This window comes from Micrasema longulum, unplaced genomic scaffold, assembly GCF_059751315.1.
Source record: "Micrasema longulum isolate JH-2025_06_02 unplaced genomic scaffold, ASM5975131v1 h1tg000539l, whole genome shotgun sequence".
NCBI classification, from domain to species: domain Eukaryota; kingdom Metazoa; phylum Arthropoda; class Insecta; order Trichoptera; family Brachycentridae; genus Micrasema; species Micrasema longulum.
Window position 1 is genome coordinate 1 of NW_028277735.1, and position 27,651 is coordinate 27,651.

The following is a 27,651-nucleotide window of genomic DNA, read 5'->3' on the forward strand; positions in this document are numbered from 1 at the left end:
TTTACTAGTACTTAATTTAACTCGGCTGATGAGTCTTAACTACATAAAATAACTTCAATATCAATGCATAGATGGCGCTTCCAACTCGCTTGTGGATGGGTTCTTGATTCGTAGCATATATACAAAAACCAAAAATGTTACCTGGTGTAGATATTCGCTAAATAAGCGTAATGGGGAATATTGTAGTACCTACATAAAGTGGCCACTTAACCCAGCCAATGACAGGTCATAAGCTCTGTAAACGCTCGAATATCCATAATCCTGAACCTTGAATTTGAAAAAATTCTACCTCATCTCTGTAGGGATATAAATAAAAAAAATATATATATACCTACTCCCGTCTTGGGAGAAAATCCAGATTTGTGTGCAGGTACACGAACCAAAAAATGTTTTTAAAAAAAAGTCATAGAGTGGTTTTCCTACGTTTGGGCTCCTCTATAGCTTAGCGCATTATTACTCTGAGATTCTGTCAGTACAGCCTCGATGTGCAAAACGTGTATATTTATTAGCGAAGCTCTCGTCCAGGAATCTGGCTCAATTTCACATACAGAACTGTGTTCCTAATCCGCCCGGACACGGAGAACACAAACTTAATAATGACCCGAAATTTCGATTGGTCTGAGACAAAGAAAAAATGTTCCCCTCGCGCTGCGTCGCAATATTTCTAAAGAATTATTTATTTTTTGGATTTCTCATGAATATTTATGGACGAACTTACTTAGATAAAAGTCGAATTAATTCATGAATTTTAATTGTGTAATTCATTATCTTAACTTATCCGCGAAGAAACGGGGGTGCAGGGAGTAGGAAATTTAAATAAATATACATAGATCCGCAAATTAGATGCGTAAGATAAGGCGCTAATAGTGCCGTGCAGCGCGCTAAAGCTAGGGTTTCCTAGGACAGCGGTGCCCGTATTTTGACGGCCGTAGTGCACGGTGATGCAGTGGACAGCCATCGTGAAGGTGATTAAAGAGTGGTTTGTTTTACAAATCGTGGGTTTCCAGAAACTATCTACTAGCCAGCGGGCCACATGGCGACGATATCTACCTACTGTCTACAAAAGCTTCTCTTCGGACATCTATCTCCCTTTGTTAACCATGGAGTTGAAACAGTGTTTGATTTATTTAGTTTTTTATTGCTTACTTCTTGGTATGAACACTTGACCAATTTACTACTATACTTTATTTTTTATAAATTTATTGATATTGTTTTAACTTTGCTGGAATTCCTCTCATCCATGCGCTTTGTAGCTGCACGATAATTGGTTATCTAGCTTTAATATATCAACTTTAAAATACCTTAATTTTGTAAACGGGGTCTAGAATTCCAATCGTCTATGCGCTTAGTAGCAGCAAGGCGTGTTGTTATCTTACTCCTTTTTACTTTTCATATTATTATTATTTTGTAATACACTAAATTTATTTGTCAATTTTTAAAATGTGTAAATGGGGGCTAAATTTCTCTGTAGCTGCAAGACGTCCTGTAATCTAGCTCCTATCTGTTATATTTTTTTATTGATCTTAATTGAAAACGAGGAACTAGAATCCCAACCGTCCATGCGCTCTGTAGCTGCAAGACGTACTGGGATATTTATTAATTGTACCGCGCCCTTGAGGTGATTTTCACAAAAATGGCGCTTTATAAATTATCCAACTATATATATAAATATATATATATATAATATATATATATAACACCGTTTTCCTAGAAAACCACACTCTAGTCACCTTTACGACGGCTGTCCACTGCATCACTGTTCACTACGGCCGTTAAAATACGGGCACCGCTGTCCTAGGAAACCCTAGCTTAACCACGACACAGGGAGACTCTTTTACGCGTCTGCTGAATTTACTCAGCGTAACTGTTATACCCTCAGAGTTATATTGCGTCAACCAATAGAGCAGCCCCATCACTATGTTTCATAGAACGCAGGCGATGTTGGTTAGCAACAAATTGGCGGCCATTTTGTTTTGTAATTTAAAATAATTTTCTTCAAAAGTATTTTCTTTTAAAAATGAGCAGAACAAATGCAAGCCTTTGTCCTCGAACAGTGACGATAAAATGATTTATTTAATAAATATTTTTATTCTGACGAAATGCTTGTAATCGGTGGTCCAAACATAGCGCATAATAAAACAAAAAGTTAACAATGTTTGAGTACGTCCAAATGCTTGCAGACTGGCTGGATTTCCTCCCTAGGGAGTTATTCATATTTAAATTTATTGCAGCAGAGGGAAAACATTATTGACAAGGGAATATGGAAGTCTAGGCATTTACAGGGATTCTTATGTGAATGTTGTGGATGCTTCTGATATGGATGAAACATAGGCAGAATAGTGAATGTTACACAGTGTGTAAAATGGCCACGCAAATCAGCCAACGACAGGTCATAATCCCTGTAAATGCCTAGACTTTCATATTCCCCTGTCAATAATGTTTTTTTTTGAAAAACAACAGACCAGGAGGCCCAATTACAGTGGTGAATTACATCACAGAACAGCCAGGCTTGAGAAAAATCACATTTTTCTTTTTTGTGTTCTCACCGGGAATCGAACCCGGAACCTTTCGTGTGTGAGTTAAGCGTCTTGACCACTACACCACAGAGGCCGCTGATAATTTTTCCTCTCTCAATAAATTTAAATATGATTAACTCTCTAGGGAGGAAATCCTGCCAGTCTGCAAGCATTTGGACATACTCAAACATTGTTGAATTAACTACCTGAAAAAATTATAGAAATAGGAAAATTGTTTTCAGGCGTTGCCTAGTAGGTGATTTGGTTCAGCCGGATAAATCTCACCCACATAATAAAGGTTTCAGCTTCTTTACGTCACAAAAGTCAACAGATGAAACAGTTGAGGCAATGTGGATGTTTAAACATGGGCAGAATGGTGAATGTTACACAATGTGTAAAGCGGCCACTTAAAAATGCGGCTTAAAAATAACTGTAATGATATTTAAATTTATTATAACAGAGAAGAAAACATTGTTGATAACGGAATATGGAAGTCTAGACATTTACAGGGCTTATAACCTGTCATTGGCTGGTTTAAGCGGCCACTTTACACACTGTGTAACATTCACCATTCTAATTTGGTAATGTATCCAAAATAAAACAAGTTTATTGGATTGTTATTCTAGCCTAGGGATAGGCGAGTGCATGTGATAGTTGGTTCTAGAACTTGCAGAACAAAAAGGAGATCTGTGGCGGGTATGTCGACCAGGTACACGGAAACACACCAACTCCAGCAAATCTGGACATTCAATTAATGAATTGATCACCTTAAAAAGTGATATTAGGTCAGTTAGGATTCTTCTATCAGAAAGTCTTAAAAGATTTCCCGAAGACAACAATTGATTATAATTAAATAAAGGAGCTGGAATATGAAGTTTAAAATTAATATATTTTAGAATTTTTTTCTGGACGCGCTCGAGTGAATCAGAATGTACCCGATAACGGGGCGACCAGACTGGAGAAAGACGGCGACCAGACTCTTTCATACAATATTTTATTACATAAATAGCAACGCGTGTAATTATAAGTTAGTTAAATTCCTGACGATGAGGTAGGAACCTCGAAGCCGGTCGAAGTGTAATAAAAAAAATTAAACTGGTTTATACAAATTTATAAACAAATAAGTGTAAAATGTCATACCACAAAGTGAAAAATGTTTTTTAAAACAATAATATAAATAAATTAAATTTAATATAAACATTAAAATATCCCGCCTTATGTAAAATAAAATTTGTTTATTTTTTTCAATTTAAAATTCAATTACTCTTATTAAATGATCCTTAATTTATTGACGCAGTTGTGTCAATTAATGTTACAGGGTGCACAATAAAATTTCTAGTAACTCCTTATACATATTCCAGCGATGTTTATACCCAAATACAGCGCGCTAACCACTGCACAAGAGACTCAGCATTAAAAATTAAACAGCTATACAGTCTGGTCACGAAGTAAGACCCATAAAGGGCTTGTACAGTAACTGGTAATAAAGTAGTGGATAAGTTGTCATACCTTGAGCTTCCTGTTTCCGGTTTCCTTTTCTCGCGTTTCCCGCTCTTCTTCCGCTCCATAACACCCCATTTGAGTTACGTGATCAAATTCACAAACATAATAAAATTCTCACAAAAACTGCGCATACGAATAAAATAATCGGTTATTAAATTTCGAATCTTGTTTTTGTAAAAAAAAATCTAAATTTTATTAATTTACGACATTTCTGTCAGGAAATGGTGTTAACTAGAGAAGGGCGTTTCAGTCATTTGAAAAAAGTGTCAGTAACAGACATCCAACAGTGTTTTGAATATGTCCACTTGGACATTTGCTTGCAGAGCAGCTGGATGTTTTAACGATTTGTACAAGCATGTGATATAATGCACAAAAACCGCCCTTGAACCTGTAGCAATTGCACAGAAATCTTTAATCCGAGTCATCTTAAAAAAAACATTTCGCTATCCAAGTGACTTGCTCTTCAAAGAATTCAGAGTACTGAATATTATTCAACAGTATATATTGAGAACGGTAGTGGTTACACACATAAAGAGAGACATTTACCCAAGCGTCAACAGGGGCGTCAGGGATCTGATACTAAGTGAAGGGGTCAACACTGTTCTGGCATCGAGACAACACTATAACGTAGGCAAAAAGATCCATAACCTTTTGCCAGAATCGTAGAAAGATAGGAGTGTTGTCAAGTTACGGAAGGTGTTGACCTCGCTCTTTCGTGACATTGGTTGTAGGGAGTCAGAAAAGTTGATGCATGCCACGGATTGGAGAACCTTACTGGATGTCAAAAATAAAAAATAAGGAATAATTTAAAAAATATATATTTATAGATGACAACCATGAAGTTTCGCATAAATAAATTGTCTATGTTTTTATGAATGTATGTATGTGTATGCGCATGGGTGTATGTACGTGTGTGTGTATGTACATGTGTATATATGTGTATATTTATATATATATATGTGTGTATATATGTGGCATCCGTGGTGTAGTGGTCAAGACGCTTGACTCACGCACGGAAGGTTCCGGGTTCGATTCCCGGTGAGAACACAAAAATTAAAATGTGATTTTTCTCAAGCCTGGGCTCTGTGATGTAATTCACCACTGTAATTAGGCCTCCTGGCCTGTTGTGGTGCAAAAAAAAAAAAAAAAAAAATGTTAAAAAAAATGTATGTCTGTATGTATATGAATCAAAATGTGTATCCGAATAAGTTTATATTTTGTTTGTCTGTGCTCTATATTAATTTGTTAACTATTATAATAGATTAAAATGTAATTGCCTAGCTTGGAACGGGGTATGTGCCCTTGTTAGCTGGGCAAAGTGAACATGGAATTGTATTTTGATAAAGAGTGTGAATAAATAAATAAATAATGAAGAACAAATATCAAAACTCATCTTTTGTTGGAATTTTACAGAAACCATTTGTTTTTTTTTATATTTTATTTTTTAAAATTTTATTCGTTCTAAAAATAAATTTTAATGTGCCAAAATGTCTCCTTGCTCATACTGATCATCGTGGTTTCGGATGTGACACGGTTTAAAGAACACCCTATATAAGTAACTAGCGGACCCGACAGACGTTGTCCTGCCTGAACGTTAGCTTGCCTGCCATTGGTTGATTTAGCAAACGTTTTTTCGAAATTCGAATTTTCGAGAAACTGGTTTTGCGTGAGCTTGACATTGAATTTGAGACCAAAAGAAATGAAAAGAAAAATTACTGATTTTGTCGTGAAAGCGTGCATAAAACTATCGGATAAAATTGAAAAACCTTTTTATTAATAAATAGGTATCTAAGTACTTGTTTATGATTTAATTCCAAAACTAAAAACTATTGAAATTCAATTATTGAATTTAAGTAGGTACCCAGGTACTTTTTTATGGTTGTTCTCTCCGCAAGGATGTGATCATATTTCAATTTGTTGCAACAGAGAAGGAAAACATTTTTGCCAAGGGATTATGTTGGTCTAGGCATTAACAGGGCTCATGACCTGTTAATGGCTGGTTTAAGTGGCCACTTTACACACTGGTAACATTCACCATTTTGTCCCTGTTTAAACATCCACATTTCCTCAACTCTTCCATCTGTTGACTTTTGTGAAGTAAAATAGCTGAAACCTTTATCATGCGGGTGAGATTCATCCGGCTGAAGCAATTCATCTACGAGGCAACGCCTGAAAACAATTTTTCACTTTTGTATACTTCTTCTTTTACCAGGTAGTTAATTCAACAATGTTTTGTGTTCCAAATGCTTGCAGACTGGCTGGATTTTCTCCCTAGGGAGTTGTTCATGTTTTAATTTGTTGGAAGAGTGATGGAAAACAATTTTAAAAAGGGAATATGGGAGTCTCCCTTACAACGAACATCAATTTTCCTTCGATTCTTTCATCTGTTGATGTCTGTGAAGTTAATGAGCTGAAACCTTTATTTATGGGGGTGAGATTCATGTGATTGAATGATTTCACTATCATACTAGGCAACGCCTGAAATATTTTTTTCTGTATACTTCTTCATGGACCAGGTGAATCTATTAACAACATTTTGAGTCTGTCCAAAAGTTATTCATCTCTGTTGTAGTCTGTTAATTGTTATATTAATTACTCCCTAGGAAAGACATCCAGACAGTCTGCAAGCATTTGGACATACTCAAAACATTGTTGAATTAACTACCTGGTAAAAGAAGAAGTAACATATTGTATCTTGAGAATTCTTGCATTGTCGCTCGACCGCTCGAATCTTTTAAAGATGCGGTGTTGCCAACTTTGAGATTTGATAATCGCCGGTTTTGTTAACAAAAATTCAAAGGGCTGTCAGTAGCGGGGCTTATTGAACCAAAGTTCCTACGCATCGAAATTGAATCGTTACAATATGGAGTAATCATCATCATCATCAGTGGCGCTACAGCCCACTGTGAGCCCTGGCCTCCTCCAGAATTTGTCTCCATTCGTCCCTGCACCCCGCGGCTCTTCTCCAGTTCGTCAGGCCAATCGCTCTTATGTCACTTTCCGCATTATCCAGCCATCTTAATTTTGGTCTGTCTCTGCTTTGTTTGCCGTCCGGAGTGGTATAAATAATATTTTTTGGGGTACGGTTATCATTCATTCTGTGCACATGGCCTGACCATTGTAATCTTCTTATTTTGATGAATTGTGCAATGTTGGGTTCGCCATACAGTGCCTCTAATTAATGATTTAACCGTCTCCTCCACACTCCGTTTTGGTTGACAGCACCAAATATCTTCATAAGTATTTTTCTTTCGAATACTAATACCATATTTTCATCTCTTTTAGTCATAACCCATTTGGCACCATATGTTATGAACGGTCTAAGGAGAGTTTTGTAAATAATGGTCTTAGTTTTTTTAGTGAGCAATTTGGATCCCAGATGTTTAAACAAGCCATAATAACACATGTTTGCTGCCGATAGCCGTGCTTTAATCTCGGTACTATAATTGTTATCATTAGTCACTACAGTACCGAAATAAGTCATTACAGTACCTAAATAACATATGGAGTAATAAGCTGAGGTAATCGACTACTTTCACCGTTCACTAAGAACGGAAAACCAAACGAAGATGTTTCGGCAAAAGGGAGTCCTTTCAGTCCCAAGGAGTCGAAGGAATAACTTACATTAAATTTATGTCACAGGCCATTGAAACACGCCCAATTTAATGTACCAGTGCAGTGCCCTATGTACTTTAAGATACGGACAATGATGGAGCATCTTTAAATTAAAGATTAAAAAATCTAAGAGATGAATACATTCTAGACAAATCTTAACTTTTCGTGTTAATTCAAAATACTTCAGGGAGAGAGATTTAACGATATTTAAACAAAGGCTTCGTTAGGGTCCTTCCCTTGTACCAATGTATTTGCTTTGCGACAAAGCTGAAAGAAACTGAAAATATTTCCTGAAATTCTTAAAGAGAAAGCTTTCTTAACAAAATTAAAGCGAGATTTAAGTGGTGAAGTAATTAATTTTTATTTTCTTTTGATTAATTTTCAAACAAAATTACAGTGTATCAAGCAGCGGCGAACAACTACTTTTTGGATAGGTAAACTATTTTTTTATATAATTTGTACAAGCATGTACATTTATATAAGTAACTAGCGGACCATACAGGCGTTGTCCTGCCCGAACGTTGGCTTGCCTGCCATTAGTTGGTTCAGCAAACGTTATTTCGATATTTGAATTTTCGATAAACTGGTTTTGCGTGAGATTGACATTTGATTCGAAACCAAAAAAAGTGAAAAAAAAATCTGATTGTCGCGTGAAAGCATGCATAAAACTGTTCGGATAAAAGTAAATATCCTTTTTATTGTTAAGTGGGTATCTAAGTACTTGTTTATTATTCAACTCCAAAATTAAAAATTATTGATATTCAAATATTAAATTTAAGTATGTAATTGATTATGGCTGAATTCCAAAACATAAATCAATTTATTTTCAAATAAAAAATTCTTTTTGCAAATGTCAAACTTTACTTTTCTACCATAGGGGGTGTACTTTAGGCCAGGGTTTTTGGTAGTACACGAGTACTGAAAATTCTTTATAACTCGTTGGTGCGAAAAGGACTCGAGAGTGGCTCGATGATTTGGGGACCGTGTGAGTTGAAGTACTCTCTTATGGTGGAGAGGGTTCAGAAGAAATTTCTTCGGTGTCTCTACATGAGGGAGTGCGGATTTTATCCATGGCTTTACCCCATTGAGTTCCTCCAGGGTATGCTCGGCTACAGCAGTTTGAAGACCAGATGGAATGTGTAATTAACTACGCAATTATTTCGATTGTTGCGCGGGATTATTGACAACCCTGAAATTATGCGGAGCATTAGCTTTTATGTTCCGGATAAATACTTTAGACACCGTCAGCATAGACTGTTTCACATTTCAATATACAGGACCAACCTGCCAATGGTTATGCCTGTTGGAAGGGCTATCTCTATGTTGAACAATATCATTTTGGACATTGACATTTTTCACGTCTCTGAAGGAATTTTTCTTTACAAGATTCTCTTACTTTTTTAACATATTATTCTCTGGATATTATGTAAACTAATATGTTTTTTTTTCTAAATACCTAGTTTTATCGAAATATTTTGATTTTTTCTATATGTATGAATTAAGATACTCCATTTTGTTATGTTCATATATATTAATAAAAAAAAAAAATTGAAAAAATTGAAATACCGAGGTAGATAGAAATAGTACAGAAGTTAAGTATAACGTCTCGATACGTACAGATGAAGACAGCGTTTATAATCGCGGCCCTGGGAGAGCAAAAGGTACACTCGTCCGAGTTTCTGGTTCTTTCACACACGATCTGGACCTACTCTTAATCCGCCCGAACACCGCATAAAAAAAATGTTAGCCATTAAATAAGATTAAAATCGTATAAAAATAATGTTTCTGGGAGTCTTAAGCACCCTTTAGTTAAAGGGGTGGCGTGGAAATATGGGGCGTTTCTAATTTAAATAATGATTCTTAAGTACTGTCAGTATAATGTCGACAAATGGGGACACTCTTTACGAAATAAGAAACAAAACTTTATATTTTAAAAGCATTAAGTTTGTGGCCAAACATTTCAATAAGGCGTAAGTAAATATTTCCACATTTTATTTTATCAGTGTACAATGCAGTGGCGAATGGTGATTTTATTTACGGGTAAGCTATAAAAAAAATCACATATTTGTTCCTACATAGAAGGTACATAATATAATAGACGACAATATAATTGGCGGCCTCCGTGGTGTAGTGGTCAAGATGCTTGACTAACGCACGGAAGGTTCCGGGTTCGATTCCCGGTGAGAACACAACCTGGGTGGTCAAGCCTGGGTGCTCTGTGATGTAATTCACCACTGTAATTAGGCCTCTTGGCCTGTTGTGGTGCAAAAAAAAAAAAGTTTAAAAAATTTAAAAAAATAAAATAAAAATATTAAAAAAATAATTTTAAAAAATGTAAGTAACATATACTATAAATTGATATTTTTCTGTGGTTCTGTGTGATATATCAACTCTCATCCATGAAGTCAACTCAAACGATGTAACTATTATATAGATATATTTTGCTATTATAATGTTTGCAATTGGTTGCTGCACATCGATAGGGACGAGGTTGTCAATTTTTTTTAAGTTCGGGATTAGCGAAAATTTACAAATCTGCTTTCCTTCCATACTTTTTACTTTTATTTGCTTTTTGATTGATAATTTTTGTGTTTTTTTCATTATGTATTTTTGTATAATTTAATTTAGTACGTACCATTATTTGGCATATGATTTATTGCTCCTATTTCTTACTAAAGTATTGAGTGAGTTTCTAGAAAACATATCTCAATTATCATTTCAATTGTGTTTTTATATACATATTCTTTTTCTGTTGATTTAAATGATACTCTTATTTTGTTTTTTTTAATACTACTATATTTTACTATTATTTTGTTGATTTTAATGATACCACAATTTTGTATATTTGATTATGTGTGATTCTTAATTTGTATAATTTATATTTTAAAAATTATTTCTGATTATCTTTTTTGCATTGTATTCTTTAAAATTTGATTATTTATTACATTCACCTTTTTTTCTAGATTGTTATTCTATGTCATTATAATTTCATCTAATTAAATTTACTATGTATTTTTATTGCTTGACACGGGCACAGCCTAAAAAGTCTTAATAAGTTCATAAATATTTAATTATGTAATTTTGAATGAATAAATAAATAAATAAATTATCCATTACTTTAAAACATAACTCGTTAAGAAATAAATAAAAAATAGCACCATGAATTCAGTCGATATTAGGTATTTAATTGAAATGTCAACTAGCCGAATTGTTCTGAAATTAATAGTGCGAAAAACGGCCGCGTCGAGCGCCATATGTCCTGCAATATGACGCATGAAAGTAATTATGGTCTTATGTCAAAAGTACCGTCTCAAAGAAAAATAGCCCTGAAGAAGTAATGTTTGAAATACTGTTTTCCAAATCAAGAATCTTCAAATAATTTGTGTAATCTGCAAGTTTTATTAAGGAGAAAAAATCTGCACTGGGGTTAAGACATTCGGAATATAGTATACTTATTTGTATGAAAAAATAAGCTGGAATAATCGGCTAGTTTCTTGGCTCACTGCAGACGCTGGACACGCTTTATTAATATTAATATTTGGATAAAAATGCGAACGGTGGAAATGATTTAAAATAAATGGTAATTATTAATTTGTTTTTCTGTAAATAAAGTTACAGTAAAACATTATTATGGTTGGTCAAATATAATGGTAAGCTGCGCATAATCGCTTCTATACACGGTTCGCCCCCGGTACAAGGCCATCACGCCGTTTTCCCGTAGGCGTAGGCAGGGAGAATGGACTGCCACACACGTCTATCCTGACACACATTCCTAGCTTTTTCCCCATTCATACATCTAATCGTACGTGCCCTTAGGTTCTGCCTTCTTTTGATATGAACAGACTTAAGATTTTGATATATCTGATCATGCCACGTCTTCTTCAGTCGTCCTCGCCTCACTTTACCGTTTATTTGTGCCATATTGACTTGTTTTACCATTCTTTTGTCGTCCATTCGTTCTACATAACCGAACCGTCTCAGAGACCCTTTCTTAATCTTATCAATTATACTTGACTCAGATTTACACTCTCGCCTGATTTCATTATTCGTAACTCTGTCATACATTAATTTCACATGCATTCGTCTAAGAGATAGCATTTCTTTCTAGCTTTCTTCCTTCCTTTGCCAGTTCCATGTTTCACTTCCATACATAAGTGTTGGGACTAAAACTCCGTTGTGCACTGCCAGTTTAGCTTCGATTGACATATTTTTATTAGAAATTACTGTGCTTAGTGCTCCGTTCATTTTGTTGCCCGCATTCACTCTTCTTTCAAAATCTTTTTCTTCTCTTCCATCTCTTGAAAACATGCTTCCCAGATACACAAATTCTTCTACCTCCTCGAGACATTCGTTGTTTACATTTATTATGCAGTCAGTAACCTCACTATCCCTTTCAAATACCATCACTTTTTCTTTATTTAAATTATAAATTACAATGAACTTTCATCAATAATTTTCACTTACAAACTTAAAATCTTGTATTTTTTACATTTTAATGCCCGATGTAGCATGTTGTCGACATAACGGCTGCAGACATTCTGTCCAATTCTTTACCATCTTATAAGTCCACAATATCAAGTTTATTTGTAGCTGCTCGTCAAACTATTATTGTCAATTCAATTCCACAAATTAAAAAAATACTTGTTTTTTTTTATTACCTTATTCTTGTTTTTTATTTTTTACTATTATATCAAATTGCATTGTAGTATTGGCAAATACGCATTTCATAGATACATATTTTTATTTCTTATTATTTCGTGATAATATATGCTCGCTTGTTTATTAATTTAACTTAAAAATGTCTGCCTTGCTTATCGTAACACTTTATTTATTGTTTGCTTTACAGAATTTATTTCTTTGCATTTTTTGTTTATATGCTTACTGTTTTTTCTTGCATACCTTTGTTATTGTTGTTTTTTTTTTACTTTGTAAATCTTTTTATTATATCCTTTTTAACTAATTTCACATATTTTTTCTGTGTATTCTGTCAACAATATTTTGAGTTTGTCCAAATTTTTGTAGACAAGGACTGGATTCAACTCCCTGAGGAGCTGTTTATATTATAACACATTACAACAGAGATGAAGAACATTTAAGAAAAGGTAATATAGAAGTCTAGGCATCTACAGGGCTTATGACCTGTCAATGGCTGGTTTAAGTGGCCACACAGCTCCTCGGGGAGTTGAATCCAGTCCTTGTGTACAAAAATTTGGACAAACTCAAAATATTGTTGATAAATTGCCTGGTCCATGGAGAAGTATAGAAATTGAAAAAATAACATTTTCAGGCGTTGCCTTGTATGAAGGTGAAATAATTCAATTAGATGAATCTCACCTGCATAAATAAAGGTTTCAGCTCTTTAACTCGACAAACATCAACAGATGAAAGAATTGAAGAAATATAGATGTTCAAATATAGGCAGAATGGTGAATGTTACACAGCCCTGTAGATGCCTAGACTACTATATTACCTTTTCTTAAATGTTCTACATCTCTGTTGTAATATGTTAATATAAACAGCTCCCCAGGGAGTTGAATCCAGTCCTTGTCTACAAAAATTTGGACAAACTCAAAATATTGTTAAAATATTTAAGATTCATACAGTAGAAAAGTACCACTTGCTTCATTTAATTTTAAAAGGCAAGATTGAGGGTTACAGAGGGGCTGGAAGAAGACAGATGTCCTGGCTGCGAAATATACGAGTCTCGACTGGCTTTAGGACTGTGGAGCAGATTTTCCGGGCAGCACAACACTCTTTGTAAAATAAATTCTAGTATACAAATTTATAAAGAAGAAAAAATAAAAGAATTTGAGATGAATAAGTCACTCAGATACCAACATAATATTAAAATTCCTAAATTCCACACAAGTCATGGGCAAAATATCTTTGTCTTTAAAGGTGTAACAAATTATAATAATCTTTCCAATGAACTAAAAACTATTAAAAATAATATATCAATAAATAAATTTAAAGTTAATCAAAAGAAATTTTTTGGACACGTGTAAAAACAACATTAAATTGAAATAGTTTGAATGTATTATTGTTTTATGTTTTTCTTTATATGTCCTATGTTTTTATTTATCTTTCTCATATACTCGTATTGAAAATTATATATTTTTTTATAAATAAACAACTAAAACAGTGTAAGTCCCTCTCCAAGCACAAGCGTTAGTCTCTATTTTTGGAGAGTTACAATGATAACATAACAAGAAATAAAAGATTAACTCCAAATTGAGGTCAAAAAAAAAAATATTTGAATAACATTTTGGATACTTTTCATTAGAATTTTGTTTAAAGCTTACCATAAGGAATGTTCCTCTAAACTTTCGCGTTCTGGTCCCGAAAAACCGTGTATACGCGGTGCGTTGAAAGATGTTTTCACTTCAAAGAATAAAATCCATATTTTAAAGACATCCCTAATTCATGTCTTGCTAATTGTATTAGTGATCAGAAAAGACAAATCGCTTTGAACGTGTTGAGAATAGACAATAGACTTTTTAAATAGACGTTTTTCCCCTTCTAAAAAAAGAGGGGGATTTTTGCTGTAAAAAGGAGAAAAACTTTTGCAAGAAGAGACAAATTAACAAGGGGGCAGCCGGTGGAGAATGCGCCTGTACAATGAATAAGTTTCGATATTTTTGTCTGTGTCCCGGTGAATGAAGAACACTAGTGTGTGTAAAATAATAATTATTATTATTAATAATAATTCACTTGCAGGTCTTAAGCTGATGCGTGCATATCAAATGTCATGATTATTAAACATTTTTGGTTGGATATACAGTGTTGTGCGAATTAATTGGCTTTGAAAAAAAAAAAAAAATCTTTAAACTATTTTTATGTTTATTATTTTATACGTATACAGTATTATGTTTGTACTCTTCTTATTTGACTATTAATTTAAATTAATGTCTGAGCACCCGATGACAAACTATTATTGAATAGTTTATCGGGACAAAATATATCTTAATACTTTGTTTTCTTTATAATGTATTAATATAGTAATAATATGTGTATTTTATTGAATAAAGACTATAAACTAAAAAAAACCGGCGAAAATTTAATATTTCTTTACAATCAAACCGCGAAAATAACAAAACAAATAAACTTTAAAAACTTTCATTGTACCCCTCACTGCAGTATTGTCAGTTTGTGATCAATCAAATACACATGCTCAGCACAATCACCTTTTTCTAATTTCCCAGTACGACAGTGGAGGAATACAGTGTTAGTTCCAAATTGAGACCGCGGCCGCACGCTCCAGATCCCGCATCGGAAAGGAAGAAGAACGTAGTAATACAAACAAATCAATCAACGACACGAAACCCAAATACATATAGGAAACATTCGAATAATTTGCCCTTTACAACATTCACTCAATCAACAGAAGAAAAACAATACGTATCTATAACAAATCACAGAGGAACATCAAATTATCAAGACACTACCGGCAAAATCCTAACACAGATCCTAACATGATCCCTATCGAACTCAGGCGAAATTACTTTTCGTCATAGTACTGAATTCCTCGCAAAAACCATTTTCCTAATACCAACAGTAGAAACAATCCTATGCAAAGACCTTAATCGTCCTAACAATCTCTCGGACCTTAAAGCAGACGAAACGGGTCCTAGAGCATGGTCGGCGCGTGGTTCTCTCAAGTTAGTCTACTATTTAGATTTGTAATGTACCATTTCCCTTCTATGGGACAAGAACAACACAGACGGCAAGAGTTCAGTTCAGACAACCAATGCCCAACCCAAGTATGTTTTCTTTTATCTTAAACTAATTTAGTACTCATGGTAGGCCTTTACCATCAAATCTTTCATTGAGTGAAATTAAGGTAGTGTCCAAAAGACTGTAGAAACATTCAACTTTAAATTTTTTTTTTGGAGTAGTTATAGTCTAATATTATGTTTTTAAAATTTGTATAAAACCACTCACCGACTTATCTGTCTACCGGTTTTGAGACGTAACCCGTCTCTTCGTCAGGACAACAACACTACACCAACATGCAAATACCACTACACACCTTCACCATAGTAGATTTACAAAAATATAAAATCGACATGCAGGTTAGACACATGCTTCACTACGCCACCACCGAGAGTTAATGACTTATAAAGCTAATATTTCAAAAGGATTAACAATCGGAAAAGGAGGAAAAAGGGAGGGGGAGGGTAAGGTGACCATTACAATGAAATATCGAATAATGGACTATATTGGAAAGTTACTTGAATATTAATTAATGGAACATTATTTTTCAAAGCCTTCTTTATGTAAAAAATCTCCATATTATTTAATTTCAGTCCTTTATTATTAATGTTGTTGGACCACAAAGTTAATGCTTTAAATATTAATAATATAGTTATAGTCTCATCGTGGGCCACTATAACGAATTTGTCGCTAGATTTAGGAAATTTACGAGAAAGTTGGACTCGCTCGATGAGCGAGTGGATAAAATTGGGCGCCTGCAGCGCCACTTTATATCTGGCGCTCTACCCTAACGCCGCTACTGTGAGTAACAAATATGTTTTAAAAAGTACCAAATAAATGTTCCCCATCACTAAAACAGAAATAGATGTTAAATAGATCTTTTGACACTAGAGCTAGGCTTGAAAACTAAAATTCCGGTATTTTAGAGCCCATCAAAGCTCTTCTTCAAAATGTATGACAATTATCATATCATGTTTCGCCATCTTTCAGAAGACATTAGGTTCGGCATGGCAGCAACTATATTCAACTCGGAATCGATAAAATGACAGTTACGGTGGCTTAGTTTCTGTACTACAGAATTATCATCAAACCAACCCGCCCACGCCCCTATATTTTGTGATAGTTAATCTGAAATCAGCACCCTTAATTATGTGTCCTGTTATCAGTTATCAAACGTCAAAAGCAGGAATATATGGTTTCAATACATAAGTTACTACTACTACCACTACTACCATCACGCCATTTACCCGTAGGGGTAGGCAGAGAGAATGTACTACCACACACGTCTATCCTGGCATACATTCCTAGTTTCTTCCACATTCATACATATTGTCATACATGCCCTTCGGTTCAATCTGCTTTTGACAAAACCAGACTTAAGATTTTTGTTTATCTGATCATGCCACGTCTTCCTCGGTCGTCCTCGTCTCACGTTGCCGTTCATTTTCGTCATATATACTTGTTTTACCGTTCTTTCGTCGTTCATTCGTTCTACGTGACGTTTTCTTAATCTTATCAATTATACTTGACGCACATTTACACTCTCGCCTGATTTTATCATTCGTAACCCTGTCATACATATTGATTTCCCACACATTCATCTAAGATATCGCATTTCAAACGCGTTTACTCGGCTTTCATCCGTCCTTTGCCAGTTCCATGTTTCGCTTCCAAACATGAGTGTTGGGACTAAAACTCCGTTGTGCACTACCAGTTTAGCTTCGATTGACATATTTTTATTAGCAATTACTGTGCTTAGTGCTCCGTTCATTTTGTTGCCCGCATTCACTGTTCTTTCAACATATTTTTTTACTCTTCCATCTCTTGAAAACATGCTTCCCAGATACACAAATTCTTCTACTTGCTCGAGACATTCGTTGTTTACATTACTTGATACATTAGTTGATACTCTTTATTGCTCGACTGTTCGCCCTCTTCTAGAATATGCCTCCTAGAATAGTGGGCTGGTCTCCATTCTATGTCAATCGCATAAATCACATTGAATCAGTCCAACGTTGCTCGCTTCGAAAAGTAGCGTGGATGCTCGGACTAGAGAGAGGTCATTATTCTTATGCTGATGATCATGACTGCTACTTTACACACTGTGTAACATTCACCATTCTGCCTATGTTTTAACATCCTTATGAACTCTCCCATCTGTTGACATTTGTGAAGTAAAAGAGATTAAACCATTATCACGTGGGGGAGATTCATCCGGCTGAACCAAATCACCTACTAGGCAACGCCTGGAAACAATTTTCCATTTTTTATACTTCTTCTTTTACCAGGTAGTAATTCAACAATGTTTGAGTATGTCCAAATTTATTACAACAGAGAGGGAAAACATAATTAAGAAGGGAATATGGAAGATAGAGGAATAAGAAGAAGTATAATAAATGGAAAATTGTTTTCACGCGTTGCCTAGTAGGTGATTTGGTTCAGCCGGATGAATCTCACCCACGTGATAAAGGCTTCAGCTCTTTTACTTCACAAAAGTCAACAGATGGAAGAGTTGAGGAAATGTGGATGTTCAAACATGGGCAGAATGGTGAATGTTACACAGTGTGTAAAATGGCCACTTAAACCAGCCAATGACAGGTCATAAGCCCTGTAAATGCCTAGACTTCCAAATTCCCTTCATAAAAATGTTTTCCCTCTGTGTTGAAATAAATTAAAAAAATAATAACTGCCCAGGGAGGAAATCCAGCCAGTCTGCAAGCATTTGGACATACTCAAACATTGTTGTATATTTTCTAATTAATATTTACGGTTCAATTAAAATGATTACCTGTGAGTTATCTAATCTATATCTATTTTGAATTTTTGGATGTTAGTATCATTTACATACAAAAAAAATACATGTTAAAAAGAAAGTCAAAAAAAAGAAAGAAAGGAAGAGTTGAGGAAATGTGGATGTTCAAACATGGGCAGAATGGTGAATGTTACACAGTGTGTAAAGTGGCCACTGAAACCAGCCAATGACAGGTCGTAAGCCCTGAAAATGCCTAGACTTCCATATTCCCTTCTCAATTATGTTTTCCCTCTCTGTTGTAATAAATTTAAATATGAACAACTTCCTGAGGAGGAAATCCAGCAAGTCTGCAAGCATTTGGACATACTCAAACATTGTTGAAGAAATATCCATGTCCAGGATATTATTTCCTTACGAGAGGAATACATATATTTTTTAAACAATGATTAGATTGTATATTTAAGTACGTGATTAAAACATTATTCAGACGTTTTCACGGCTTTCATTTTCCCACAGAGTTTAATAAAAATGCAGGTAAAACAGTTTGGCCATGAGAGGCCCTTTTTTCCGGTTCTTCCGTTTTTTGAGTCCATGTTAAATATTTCTAGTCAACAAAAATGTACAACTAATATTGACTCCATATATATGTAAAGTCGATGGTAAATGAAATGAAATTATTAACATATAAACAAAGAAAACATAAAACTGGTGATCTACACAATATTGAAAATTATAGACCCATATCCAAAATTTCAATTTTTAGCAAATTAATGGAAAAAATCATCACTGAACAAATTTCTCCAGCGGTGAAGCACTTCATTGATCCAAACCAACACGGTTTCTTTAAAATGCGAAATGTTTCTACTAATCTTGCTGAATTTACAGATAGGGTTCTAAACGTAATGGGCAGCCGACATCAGGTCGACGCTCAGTATACAGATTTTAGCAAGGCTTTTGATAAAATCAGTCACAAAATCCTTCTTCACAAATTAAAATGTTATGGCTTTCACGGTAATCTACTACGTTGGATTGAATCTTATTTAAAGTATCGCCTCCAATCAGTTGCACTATTAAACTATCAGTCTTCATTTAAACAATGCTATTCCGGTGTACCCCAGGGATCCCACTTGGGTCCATTATTGTTTATTCTTTATATTAATGATATGGGTAACGTCTTTAAATTTTCCGAATACAAAATATTTGCCGATGACACAAAAATATACAAGAAAGTTACTTCCCTACAAGATTGTCTTGATATGCAAGAAGATCTTGAAAACTTCTCTACTTACTGTGTAAATAATCAGCTCATATTAAATCCGCTTAAATGCAAAACAATTACCTTTACGAGAATAAAAAATCCGATAGATTATTCGTATTCTCTATCGGGTACAGTTTTGCACCGTGTCCAAGAAATACGAGATCTAGGTGTAGTTCTGGACTCAAAAATGACATTTCAATCACATATTGATAAAATTATTGAAAAAGCATATAAAATGTTAGGTTTTATTATACGAGTATCTAAGCCTTTTAAAAATGATCTAACAATAAAAAATCTTTATTATAGTTATGTAAGAACCCATCTTGAATTTGCGTCTATCGTTTGGAATCCACAATACATTACTTATATTGACAGGCTGGAGAAAGTACAAAACAAATTTTTAAAACATTTGAATTTCCGATGCTCTCTTATATTTCCAAATCATGACTTATCTGGACGTTTTCACAAACTGATTAACCTCGAAAAAAGGAGAACATTAATGGACCTCACATTCCTCTATAAAATTATTAACAGTCTAGCTGATTCGTCCCAGCTCCTAAATAAAATTCAAATGAACTATCCATCACGTGCCCTACGAAATCACCCAACCTTTAGAATACCTAGGGTCAATACGAACTATTGCCAGAATTCGTTTTTACACAGATCGTGTTCCACTTTTAACAGCTTTTTTAACCATATAGATATATATCATACAGGATTACAATTATTTAAAAATAGTGTATTGAAAACTTTTGAATAAAACTCCGGTTGGTCCCTTTTTCTCTTATATCACTCAAATTACATACATTCATATTATTATTATAAATTAAATTTCTCTTTTGAAATTTTGTATTACTTCTAAAATCGCTTTAATGAAATTTTTATCGACTTCTCTTGGTTTAAAATCTTCTCCTTATATTGCTTTTTCAAATTTTAAATGATTACTTGCCATACTTGTTATTCCTTCTTTATTTTTTCTTTTTTCTCTGCTGCCATTGGCATGTTTTTATACTTGTTATACTTTTAAAATACTTTTAATTACTTATATTATATATGTTAATAAAATCAATATATTGCTGCTCTTACTATAATGTGTCATTAATTTTGAAGATGTTTTTTAAATTGACCTAAATTTAAATTTACTGTCTTATATTTCACTTAAAGATTCTTCTCATCGTTTCTTTGAATCCCTTAAAATAAATATGTGTTTATGTTTTTCCTTTTTTAAAAAAAAAAAAATTTATTACTATTTTATTTTATTTTTACATCTGAGTATGTTTTTCATTCTTTATTTCCATTCTTAATTCTTAATTACTCTTACAAGTTTTCTTCATTTTTAATATTATTTCCATTTGTAAATACTCACTACAAACTACAAACCTTAAAATATATTTTTTTTCACTTATATTTAAATTTTTAAACAACTTTCATTTATGTTTTCTTTTTCCTTCTCTTTTTTATACTTTCATAATTAACATTAGATTTAATTGCTTTTTAATATGGAAACTTCACTGGTCCATTAGAATTAAGTCCAATTGTGTAAAATATTAAACTTTGTAACTGTACTGTATGTTTCCTGAATAAAAGAAAAAAAAAAAAAAAAAAAAAAAAAAAAAAAAGAATATTTTACAATGCAATGATATTTGTTCATAAAATTATAAACTCTAATAAAAAAACAGAATTTTGGAAAAAAATTGATCGGAACCAACGTGAACACGATCACAATACTAGAGAAAAGAACAAAATTAGACTTCCATTTAGGAAAAAGGCAAAGTCACAAAATTCCATTTTATTTAAAGCAATCAAAAAGTATTACGAAATGGAAAAAAATATTTATGAAGAAAAAAACATATCAAAATTAAAAATAATGGTCAAGACATGTGATAAACAATTTATAAATTAAATATATTTGCAATGTTATTATTAGAACACACATAACAATATGTATGATATGTGTGCCCTACTTTAAGATTTAAATAAATAAATAAATATATATGTTCGGCATACTAAATGGTATAATCGATGTGCCATCATTACTGAGACAAGTAAAATTCCATATTCCGACTCGTAGGTTGAGAAACAATGAAGTACTGTTCATCGATCGGCATAGAACAAACTATGGCCTTAATTCTCCAATGACCCGTCTTTGTCGTATTGTTAACTCAAGACAAGAACTGGACTTTTTTGGTTTAAGTTTACAGCGATTTAAACGAGCATTAAATAAATAGTCCAGATCTTGTCTCGATGTCCCTTATGTTTGTCAAAGCTTCTTTTCTTTTTAAAAAATGTTCTTAACTATTATTTTATTGTAATATTTAAATCCTATAAATTGTATGAATAGGCTAGTCTGTTAATAAATAAAGAAGTATTTATGCCATCAAATGGTTCAGTTTTGATAAGATCAAAATAAAAATCTATAAAAACAAATTAACACTTTACTTTGAAGAGAGGAGAGGGGATTGGATGGAAAGAAGAAGGATAAAGGAACAATTTAAATATTAAGATAGTGACATTTTAATCTTGACTTAAATGTAAATAAAGAAGGGGGCGTCTCTAACATTAGTGGGTAGATTATTCCACAATCGAGCGACTACTACTGTAAAAAATGAGGCAAGAAAATTAGAGCTATGACAGGGTATTAAAAGGGTTCTCTCGTTACTAGAACGAAGAGATAGTCCGTGTTGTGAAAGAGGTTGGATGAGTTCTCTCAGATAAACAGGCGAAGTGGGATTATTTAAAATATTGTGAAGAAGTGATCGAATGTGAATGTTTCTTCTATGCCTGATACTGAGCCAGTGTAGTTGCGTGCGATACTCGGTTATGTGGTCAAATTTGGGAAGATCAAAGATATAACATATACAAACATTTTGCAATCGTTCTAACTTCAAGTAATTAAAGGTTATCATCTGGATAACATACATCCGAATAGTCAAGGAGTGGAAGAAGTAAGCTCTGGACTAATGTTTGTTTATCATTAATTGAAAATAAATTCTGTAATCTTTTGAGTGAGTGCAAACTGCTATAAAGTTTACGACTAACTTCGGTAACCTGATCGTGCCACCCTAAATGCTTATGAATGATAATATTTAAGTTTTTGTCTGAAATCATGAATGGAATTTCTGTACCATCGTATATACCATTGTGTCTTTCTATTAATTAATATTCTTTGCATAAATATATCCTTTAAAATGCCGTATATACAAATAAATTGGGCGCATATAAAAATAAACTAATTAATAAAAAAAGAACCTTTAGATTAAATTCTAGATTAGGATGAATTCGTGCTAATCAATTCTCCGCATGTCTTTAAAGATTTGGACGTACTCAAACTATTTTCTGAGAGTCTTTTTCACCATAAAACATGAAATAAGTATTATGCATCTCCGCACAAATCGTGAATGGAAAATCATGGCCCGTTATAAGCCATTCTTCTGTTGAATATAAACTGCCGTTTATACTTTTTAGAGTTTCCCAAAACTTCCTTTAAAATCACTGAATATTTTTTTAACCAAGTAATCAGGTAAGCTTGTTTGTTTTCAAAGTCTTACATTTATGCCAAAAAGCCCACGATCACCATCCAGTGGCGAGCGGTGATTTCTTTTATAGGTAAGTAGTTAATAGTATAGAAGTTAAGTATACCATTTTCTTTTTACCCTTGAAAATAGACGCACCGTATCCGAATTATGCTATTGACATAAATTATTAAATAAAAAAGAAGACTCTTTAAAACATTTAAGTTTGTAAGTGAAAATTCTTAATGGAAGATCATTGTAATTTATTATATAAATACCCAAAAAAACCCAAAAAAAATTGATAATGATCCTAAAGATAAAAATAAGGTTATTTAATAAACTTTCCTATTATTTTGAATTATCTATCCTTACCTCTGTTTTGTATAAATACAATGAACTCCTTAATAAAGATACCAGTCTCGAAGATGTCGCGAAAGCGATGAAACCGGTCACTGGATATTCCAAATTTGTAAATTAAAGAATCACTTGTCTTTTATTTATATAATAGACTCTTTTAACCTACTCTCCAAAATTAATCTTAATGTCCCCTTTCGCGCGACAAGAAATAAGTATTCATTCCATCTGCCAGTCTGTAGCACTAACTATGCACAACACTCTTTCCTCTATCGTTCTTGCTCTAACTATAATCCTTTTTTTAAACTATAGATATATTTTACATGCCCCTTAATTTATTTAAAAATAAATTAAGACTCATTATTTCTGGCTGCGATACAATTCCACTTACTATTTGATGATGCTCACACTTACACACACCTTAACACTTACTCCCACACAAATACACACACATCTACACTTACTTTCATACAAATACACATAAACACAACCTTTTGTTGCAACACAATTCAATAATGTGTATGATCCTTATTTAGAAACTTCGCTGGTCTGTCTTTAAACCGTAATTTTTTTTTAATTTAAGCTTGTTTCTTTAAAATAAATTAATAAATACCATCTCGGTATGTACCGATGACGAAAACCTTTATAATCGCGACCCTATGACCATGCAATCACAAATAACTATGACCATGCTCAAGTTATCGCAGTCATAAGTAAACGCGTGTGTAATCTCTAAGTCAAAGTATATGCCGATATGTTTTATGTTTTCCTCGTAAATAAATACAATTCAATGGCGAAAAATTGGCGTTTACTATTATATATAATACAATATATTGCATTCGATAAAAATTAAGAAGTATCTAATACAAAAAAGTGAAAATTAAATTATAAACAATTACTATGGCAGTCTAGGCATCTACAGGGTCTATGACCTGTCAATGGCTGGTTTAAGTAGCCACTTTGCACACTGTGTAACATTCACCATTCTGCCCATATTCGAACATCTATATACCTTCAATTATTTTATCTGTTGATGTTTGTGAAGTTGAACAGCTGAAACCTTTATTTATGCGGGTGAGATTCATCTAATTGAATTATTTCACCTACATACTAGACTAGGCAACACCTGAAAATGTTATTTTTTCAATTTCTATACTTCTTCGTGGACCAGGTGGATTTATCAACAATATTTTGAGTTTGTCCAAATTTTTGGAGACATGGACTGGATTCAACTCCCTGGGGAGCTGAATCTATTAACATATTAAAACAGAGATGAAGAACATTTAAGAGAACATTTAGAAGAACATTTAGATGCCAAGACTTCTATATTACCTTCTCTTAAATGTTCTTCATCTCTGTTGTAATATGGTTATGTAAACAGCTCCCCAGGGAGTTGAATCCAGTCCTTGTCTCCAAAAATTTAGACCAACTCAAAATATTGTTGAATTATAAGTCATAGGTCATAAGCCCTGTAGATGCCTAGACTTCTATATTACCTTCTCTTGAATGTTCTTCATCTCTGTTGTAAAATGTTAATATAAACAGCTCCCTAGGGAGTTGAATCCAGTCCTTGTCTACAAAAATTTGGACAAACTCAAAATATTGTTGATAAATTGCCTGGTCCATGGAGAAGTATAGAAATTGAAAAAATAACATTTTCAGGCGTTGCCTTGTATGTAGGTGAAATAATTCAATTAGATGAATCTCACCCGCATAAATAAAGGTTTCAGCTCTTTAACTTCACAAACATCAACAGATGAAAGAATTGAAGCAATATAGATGTTCAAATATAGGCAGAGTGGTGAATGTTACACAGTGTGTAGATTGGCCACTTAAACCAGCCATTAACAGGTCATAAGCCCTGTAGATGCCTAGACTTCTATATTACCTTCTCTTGAATGTTCTTCATCTCTGTTGTAAAATGTTAATTTCTTTTATCCTAAAACCAACGTTTGACAAGCGCCGGGCGAAGGTAATGTGTTAAGTTTTTCAGAAGAGCGGTTCTAAACCACCTCACGATATCTTTATCATATTTTCCCTCTTACTTCATCCCTTCAATACAAACTTCCCCTATAAATAACCTTAACTCCTAACACGTTCTCACACTTCCTCTCCTGACTCCCAACCCTCCATTATCCTTTATATTTATTTCTTTATATTTTTTTAAAATAAATGCTTGTCACAAGAGGCAAATTGGCAGTTCACAACGGAGTCCTGGTCCCATCCCTGATGTATGGGAGCGAAGTATGGACTTGGAAAAACAGGGATGAAAGAAGGCTGAATGCTGTCGAAATGCGATCTCTCAAGCGAATGTGTGGTAAAACTATGTACGATAGATGCACAAATGTTGAGATCTATACATTATGTAAGGCTGAGACAAGCATTATCGACAAAATCAAGAAAGGAGCTCTGCGCTGGTTTAGACATGTAGAACGAATGGATGCAGAAATAGAAGAAGACCGAGAAAGACATGGCATGACCAAATCCAACAAATACTTAAAGATGGACATGTCAAAAGTCGGAATAATCGGCGCGCGTGCATGAGAAGATGTATGAATGTAGATGAAACGAGATCTGTATGCAAAGATAGAGTGTTGTGGCGTTCTATCCTATCTGCCTACCCTTACGGGGAAACGGCGTGATAGTTTGTTTGTTTGTTTGTATTTTAGAAGAAAAAAAACATGTAACTAGCGGTTCCGACAGACGTTGTCCTGCCTGAACGTAGGCTTGCCTGCTATTACCTCGGAAAAAGACTTTTCATTAATAAGTAGGTACCTGGGTACTTGTTTATTATTGAATTCCAAATCTAAAAATTATTAGTATTCAAATACTGAATTTTAAAAGGAACCTTGATACTTGTTTATGGTTGCATTCCAAAACATAAAATAATTCATTTTCAAATATAGAATTCTTTTTGCAAATGTCTAACTCGGCTCTTCTCACCAACAGGGGTGCACTTTATTCATGAATGTGATTTTCTAATAATTTGACCTCACTGAGGTAAACCGAGCCGAGGACATTAATATATATTATATCTTAATATATAAATCTATTTTGTGTAATTCTATAATAACGATTTTTAAAAAAAAACCCTTTCCGCACCTAATGGTGCATAGGGCACTGCATTAGTACATCATCGCAGTGTATCTTGATCATTTTTGTTATATAAAGGTAAGATGATCGCTTCAGGTACCAGTCCACGGACTATAAAATATTCTGGTGTGAAAACACCCTTTTCAAATAAATATTTCATATCGCCCATGCCTGAAATCGAACCCGAGACCTCTTGCATGGTAGAAAAAACGCGCTGACCATTACACCACGAGGCCACGCGATATATATGCATGTAAAATTGTATCGACGAATACTTTTAAATTGTATGTTTTCTAATATGTATCTTTGTTGAAATGAAATAAATAAAATAAAATAAAATAAAATAAAATAAAATAAAATAAAATAAAATAAAATAAAATAAAATAAAATAAAATAAAATAAAATAAAATAAAATAAAATAAAATAAAATAAAATAAAATAAAATAAAATAAAATAAAATAAAATAAAATAAAATAAAATAAAATAAAATAAAATAAAATAAAATAAAATAAAATAAAATAAAATAAAATAAAATAAAATAAAATAAAATAAAATAAAATAAAATAAAATAAAATAAAATAAAATAAAATAAAATAAAATAAAATAAAATGAAATGAAATGAAATGAAATGAAATGAAATAAAATGAAATAAAATGAAATAAAATAAAATAAAATAAAATAAAATAAAATAAAATAAAATAAAATAAAATAAAATAAAATAACATAAAATAAAATAAAATAGAATAAAATAAAAAATAAAAAAATTAAATTAAATAAAATTTAATTAAATTAAATAAATTAAATTAAATTAAATTAAATTAAATAAAGTTAAATAAAATATAATAAAATAGAATAAAGAAAAATAAAGTTAAATTAAATAAAATAAAATAAAATTAAAATTAAAAAAAATAAAAATAAATATTACAGCCTAAAAAATATGTTTTTGCAAAGTGCGGATATGAAAAGAGGCCGCAAAACCTTTAAAACCGATCCGTGAAGTGGGTGAGGCTTTCAATGTAATTTTTCCATAATAGAATTAATCAATAAATTTATTATGTGAGTTTGTACAAAAATTATTTTGGCTTTCAACTAACTTCCTTCGAGATTTTCCTGTCTGTTTTTCCTAAGGATGTTGAGTCCCAAGTCAGGCTTATTCCAACCCCTCGGACGTCACAAGTCAAGTATGTTATTTCTCCTTATCTCGCTTGACCACTCTCCCATATAAATGTATTTCCCCGAAAGGGTGTAAAAAAACAACCCGTGAGTAGTATTAAAACACGCCTGTTAAAGTACATAATATCTTCGACATTTTATATCAACAAAATTATTATTTTT